This window comes from Sinocyclocheilus anshuiensis, unplaced genomic scaffold (genome assembly GCF_001515605.1).
Source record: "Sinocyclocheilus anshuiensis isolate Anshui unplaced genomic scaffold, SAMN03320099.WGS_v1.1 scaffold1454, whole genome shotgun sequence".
Classification (NCBI taxonomy): Eukaryota; Metazoa; Chordata; class Actinopteri; order Cypriniformes; family Cyprinidae; genus Sinocyclocheilus; species Sinocyclocheilus anshuiensis.
The window spans coordinates 26,645-33,880 of NW_015557135.1; the positions used below are offsets into that span (position 1 = coordinate 26,645).

Sequence of the window (7,236 nt, forward strand, 5' to 3'; positions counted from 1 at the left end):
CGGTCTTGAGCAGGAGCGCTTCACAATGATGAACCTAAACTCAGCGAATTTGCATGATAAAAATATATAGAAAGCTTTAAATTACTACTTTAAAACTAAATAATTCAAATCGAAAATAGAAACTCTTTCATTATGTAATCCCTAAAGATGCATTTCTCTCTAAAGGCACATCCAATGAGATGGCGAGTCATTTTTTTTCCACCATAATTGATGGAGGTCGAAAATATAAAAAATAATAAAAAGCGTTTTATTTTGTAATTCTGTACAATTAAAAAATAAAACACAAATTATAATGGCATATGTGTAAAACTTTGTCCTATAATTGTATAGCTGCTTATATTTTCTGATTTTTATGTTGCTCTGTTCTGAATACATTAAAATTTAAAAGATTTGCTGCAACGCAATTTTGTCTGATATGTGAATTATTTATTAGCCTATTTTTTTAATCCATGCAGCAAATGCTTTAAAAATAGCTTTAAAAAAATTACTTTATTGCATTCCAGATGCTTTTAAAGAACTTTTCACTATAAATTATAAATAATTTACGGGTAGCTTGAATGTAAAACATTGTCATGAATTTGTTGTATTTCCATTTGTAAAATAGCCTACGAATTAATTGCTGTAGGCTAACCCGACTCATGAAAGTGCGTATAGCACGATTTTCTGCTTCTGTTTGGCATAATATTAAGGCTATATGCAGAAATTTACTTTGGCATGCAACAGACTGATAAATTCATAATTAATGGCATGGCTGGTTCAGTCGACAGAAATTCGGGACACACAGGCCTATAATAACTGCTGAAATGTTTGCGGGGCAAATCTCAGGTCAGGCTGAGCGCTCATGGTACTCACAGTGCGTACAGCCGAACACCTGCAGGCGCCACTGGTGTTCATGCCATATTTATATTTCTGTGTTCAGCATGTGGGACAAAATTAACATTTCTAGACTAGAGCTTTAAAGAAGGCTACTATTAAATTACTGTATGGAATACTGAATAATGTATATTGGGGTGAATATTTTCTAGTCCCCATAACACATGATTTCACCAGTAGCTTATATTAGAGTTAAAGTACAATATTTTACTGGATATGCACTTTTTAAAAATATCTCTAGTGTATGCAATCACTAATAATCACTATAAAGAGCAAAAACAATATTACACAATAAATCATTATAATTGTTAAATTGCAAAAACATGAAATAGTTTGACTGATTACATACTGATAAAGTGACAGTGTTCAAACTATTGTGTCTAACTCAGTTCTGTATTTTCAGCAAAGCAGAATTGTGAATATTTCTATGCTGTCTGACCATTGACAGAAACACAATTTCAGTACTTATACACAGAAGTATTTACATGTAATTGTATTCTTACTGTCACTGCCACTAATTACATAAATCATGTTTTTGGTGGTTTTTCACTAGAAAACAACATTGAAAATCCTGTAAGTATTTCCACAATTTTGGAAAAAAGATACGTCCCTGAAATCCTGATGGGCGGATTGCTAACATATAGCCTGACTTCATGTTTGGGGACTTCATGATCAAATTCATCAATGTGTTACAGGCAAATAAAAATCAGTTTCATCATGTTTGAGGATCACCTGATTTAATTTTGATGAACAATACTCAGAACTGGTACTATCGGGTTTTTGACTGATTTCACCATGACATAATAATTTATAAAGAAAAATTAGGTAAAAAGCTGAAATGTTAGTGAAGTTTTGAACTGTTGGTGGCACTAGTGGTGTTTGACAGCGAAATATATCTTCCAGAAGAAAGAGCTCAGAGAAATGATTCCTACGAGATTTCCAGAGCTGAAAGCCATTTGTAAGCGTCGTCTCTTTCAGAAGAAGATGATCAGATGAGAGTCTGACTGATGATTATATAATAAGACACTCATGAAATGTTTCTCTGTGAGTCTCTGTCACAGCAGGATCTGCTCAAGTCCACTATGATCCTGTTCTTCTAGATCTCTGTTACCTGCAGGAACTGGATGTGATCCTGTGTGTGTGAAAGCTGCTCCAGCTCAGCGTCTCTCCTCCTCAGATCATTGATCTCCTGCTCCAGTCGCTCCAGTCGTCCTTCAGCTCGACTCACTGCAGTCTTTTCCTGATCTCTGATCAGCCGTATCAGCTCAGAGCGGCTTCTCTCAATGGAGCGGATGAGCTCAGTAAAGATCCTCTCACTGTCCTCCACTGCTGTCTGTGCAGAGCGCTGTTAGGACACACAGTGATTCAGGCTTCAGTGAGTCTGAACTGAGACTGAGACAAACTTCTCTTCTTCTCCAGACTCACCTTATGAGACTCCACAGCCTCTCTCAGCTGCTGAAGATCTTTCTCTCTCTGCTGGATTCTCTGCTGGAGTGTCTTCTGCGTCTCCTTCAGCTGGTGCTGCAGGACAAACAGATGATAGTGAATCTCACAGAAAACTACTGCCACTAAATCATCATGTGAACAGATGAATCCAGTAAAAGTGGAGCTGATAACTAATGGCTGTAGGTTCAAAATCCAGAAGTCATGATTGGTTACAATAATCATACATGAATTATCATGAAGATTAAGGCTTGTTTCACACCGCAAGCATATGTATAGTAAAAGTGAAACTGACATAGAGCTTCACACTGACAGTGTTTCTGTGTTCTGTGTAATTAAGCTGCGGCTCTACACAGAAAATTAACAGACTATTGGATCACTGCACTGAGTATTAACTTGATCGCTAGTTTTAAATACCTGCTTCTCTGTCCTCTGTGCTGCAGCTGATACAGTGTCATGGTTTTTATGGTCATCCATCGTACACAGCACACATATACATTCCTGGTCAGTGTGACAGAAAACCTCAAGGAGCTTCTCATGTTTCTGGCAGATCATCTCCTGCAGTCGTCCAGTGGCATCAGTCAAACCGTGTCTCTTTCCTTTAAACAAACTCTCATGTTGTTCGAGATGATTCTGACAGTAAGAGTTCAGACACACCAGACAGGACTTGACGGCTTTGTATTTTCTTCCAGTACAGACGTCACACTGCACATCTCCAGCTCCAGCGTAACAGTCAGCAGAGAGTTTGGTCTTCTTCAGTTTCTCCACCACTTCAGCCAGCATGGTGTTTCTAGCTAAAGCAGGTCTTGGACTGAAGGTTTGTCTGCACTTAGGGCAGCTGTAGACTCTCTTCTGATCCTCCTGATCCCAGCAGCCTGTAATACAGCTCTTACAGTAACTGTGTCCACAGGGAATGGCCACTGGATCCTTCAGGAGATCCAGACACACTGGACACAAGAACTCATCCTGAGAAACTCATTTTACTGCATGAATACAGAGACACAAACACACAACAGCTCAACTAAACAGTTTCTCTTTCCCTGAACTCATGTGATTCCTGGTTCTGTGTTTGAGTCACGTGTGTAAAACAGGTGTGTCTTTGAGTCTGTAAAGCAGATTCCTCATTCCTGCTCCTGTAGAGTCTCTCTCTCACACACACATACACACACTGGTTTCCATGTTTTATGGGGTCATTCCATCCAAACAAACTGTATCTTCTATCCCCTTACCCTAACCCTACCCATAAACCTACTCTTCACACAAAAGTTTCTGCAATTTTACATTTTCAAAAAACTTTCTGTACGATTTATAAGCTTGTTTTCTCATGGGGACCAAAAAATGTCCTTACAAGGTCAAAAATTACTTGTAATACTATCCTTGTGGGGAAATTTTGTCCCTGTAACATAGGGAATACCAGTACACACATACACACACTCACTTACTGTAACAACTTTGTTCTGTTTTGCACCTGAACGTTACAGACGTTACAGTTAACAAACCCTAAACATGAGTAAATTGGAATATTTTGCAGGGGAGTAACTGCTGGCCTTACATCATGGAGGATGGCCACTGGAGGATTTTGTTGAGGACTTCTTGGAACAGGTTTGTTGTCAGAAGCGCTGAAAAGTGAAGCCAAAATTTTTTGATCGCCTCCAGGTGGCTGGACCCAGTGTAGGTCATAAACCCTGCCCTCTCCATGTAATCTAATGGGATGTGAGACAAATATATACAATTAAATTACACTTCAAATAATTTTTTCCAAAAATGTTTTTTGTCATTTTATGTAATTTCAATCATGAAGATGTAAGTTCAAGTGTTCGTTTTTTAAATAAGGTTGGTTTTAGTTAGTTTGTGATGCTATAAAAATGGAAGTGTGACATCATGATTAACAGCTGAGATTGACAGCTTCTCTGAGCGAACTGAGTCACCAATGGACTTTTTTGGGATCTTCAGGAGGAGATTGGAGTTGTATTTATCTTATTTTAACAAGCCTCTTGGGAGTGTGGGTGGGGCCTGTGGGTCAGCACGCTATTGGGACACTGGCGGCTTCACTTTTCCTCAATGGAAGAGAGTGAAGGTGTGTCGTCCATCGTTTTTTACAGTCTATGGTTGGGACAAGTACACTATGAAGAGACTCTTTTGAAGTGGGTTTGATGATGAACTGCTCATTATTTGAATATATTGAGTATTAGGGGTATAATGGTCCAGAAATATGACGGTTCGGTATGTACCTCGGTTTTAACACCACGGTTCGGTATGATTTTGGTACAGCAGGGTGAAAAACTAAACTTTTTTTCTTTTTTTTTAATAAACAGTGGTTTACTGAAGTTGCTCTCTCTTTAAATTCATTCAGTTATAATTAAATTTTTCTTAATGATAAAAATCTACCTCAGCTTATGCTTTAAACTATAGGGAGCCCTTTTACATTAAAGGTTACAATTAACAACTTAACCCAAACTTAAATTTAATTACTATTTATTTTTAAATATAATAAGCAACACAAAATGTATGCAAACATGTAAATTGTTTTTTTACAATTTTGTTTACAAGCTGTTTTGTTAATATCTTTCCGCGGTTGAAACACTGATTGAGTGATTACATGAAGCATGATTATGTTAATTCATGTTTATTCGCATTAATAGTAGTAGTACAGAGGAAGAAACGATCATGCTCACTCGCGCTCCGCTCTGCCATCTGAAAGGACCCCAAAACTGCACAAGTCTGTGGTGCGTTATGGCTCAGACGCGGGAACCGGAGCTGATCGCGGCCACTCTAGTCAATGCTTTTGTTTATACAAGAACGTTTCTGAACCGTCTCAGAAGCGGCTCTCTGAGGCATTTATACAGCGATCTGTCATGACACATCAAAGACTGTCAAAATGCCATTTATTGTTTGAATTTCCTGGGGGAAAAATGCTGTATTAGTTCGGTACACATGCGTACCGAACCGAAAGGCCCGTACCGAAAATTTTCGGTACGAATACGTGTACCGTTACACCCCTATTGAGTATGCTTTATTGAGTATGCTCTGCTAATTGTAGAAGAGTAAGCCCGCTCTGAATCAGATATTCCCACCCTGACCACCTTCTCTGCCACTGGTTCCTTCATGCACTGTGTCTTTGACAGATCCCCAGCGAAGACCTTGTCTCCTAGACGGCCATCGGCAGGAACCAAAAGACTCCTCTGCTCAATCTGACTTTGCTGCAGCATGGAATTGAACTGCTGGTTCGTCTGTCCAAAGGAGAACTGGCCCCCCGACTGAGCCTGGTTTCTCCCAAGGGTTTTTCTCCATTCTATCACCGATGGAGTTTTGGTTCCTTGCCGCTGTCGCCTCTGGCTTGCATAGTCGGGGACACTTATTTTCCAGCGATATCGTCGACTTGATTGCACAGATACTATTTAAACTGAACTGAGCTGGATGATGACATCACAGAATTCAATGATGAACTGACTTTAACTGAAAATTGAGTGTTTACTCTTTTGCATTATTACACACTATTTTTCCTAGTTAACACTGTGAAGCTGCTTTGACACAATCTGTATTGTTAAAAGTGCTATATAAATAAAGGTGACTTGACTTGACTTGAGAGTCTAGCTCAGAGTCTTCATTGTCGCTGATTCTACTCAGCTCAGAGTCTTCATTGTCACTGATGGGGTGCGGGACGTGGTGGACGGTGGAGTTGCCGTGCACCTGCCGCTTTCTATCGTGGTGGGGGCATCAATAATGTTGTATTTTAACAGGGACTGATTCATGCAAATTCAGATCTCACTGTGTTCTGGTTACAAGTTTGCCTATGGTAGTGTGTTCTTAATGACAGCTTTCCTAAAATTATATCCTATTCCTAAAATAAGAAATATCGCTTTGCTTACAGTATCGCAAAATATTGTATCGCAACCCCTGTATCGTGATACGTATCGTATCGCCAGATTCTTGCCAATACACAGCCCTATTCTACTCAGCTCAGAGTCTTCATCGTCACCAGTCCTATCCATCACAGTATGTTCTTTGTCGTCACCAGCCCTGTCCGTCACTGAGCCTGTTTCCTCACCAAACTTTCTCCTGCACGCACCACTGAAGCAGCCATTCCCTCAGCTCCACCTCCGCTGGCAGCCTTCAGCCCTTCAGCTCCACCATCAGCCCTGATCTGCTTGGGGCTTCTGTCCCCAACTCTACCCTGGAGTGTCAACCTGTTAGCTCTGCCTCTATCCTCCAAGCCCATCACTCCACCTCGGCCCAACAACCAGTCAAGTACAGTTATGAGTACTGGTCTGCGACTTGTCTCTTCACACTTTCAGCTCCGATGGGTTCCTCCTTCTCTCTGGTTTCTCCTCAGTCCTCCGACATTCTGGCTTCACCTCGGTCTCTAGGACCTTCTGTGTGGCTTGGTCTCTGCGGCTCTGACTGGGTCTCCACCTCCAGCTGCTCCTCCTCGGTCAGTCGTCTCCTTGGCTTCACCTAGCATCCCTAGTTAAGTCAAGTCAAGTCACCTTTATTTATATAACGCTTTTAACAATACAAGGGGCAGTTCTCCTCTGGCCAGACGAACCAGCAGTTTCATTCCAGGCTGCCGCAAAGTCAGATTGTGCAGAGGACTCATCTGGTTCCTGTGATCTTGTCCCGAGAGCTGTCTAGGAGACAAGGTCTTCACTGGGGATCTGTCTCTGGAGCTCATCTAGTTGTCCTGATCTCCGCTGACATTCAGGGCTGTAGAGGTCATCTCTCGTTCCTGATCCACCATTTGGACTGGATACAGCCTGGATCCGGGTGACTGCAGTGACCATCTGATATGGATACAGACTGGAACCGGTGGCTATGGTGACCACGGAATAAGAAAGAAACAAGACTAATATTAGCGTAGATGTCATTCTTCTAACGATGTAACAAGTACATCGGGTGTTATGGGAAGTGTTCCCGGTTCCG

The 7,236-nt window shown here is 40.9% G+C and overlaps 1 pseudogene; it reads right to left on the reverse strand.

Moving 5' to 3' along the window:
• Positions 1-6,535, reverse strand: part of LOC107678058 (tripartite motif-containing protein 16-like) — a 9,685-nt pseudogene extending 3,150 nt beyond the window's left edge.
• Positions 6,536-7,236: the final 701 nt, after the last annotated feature.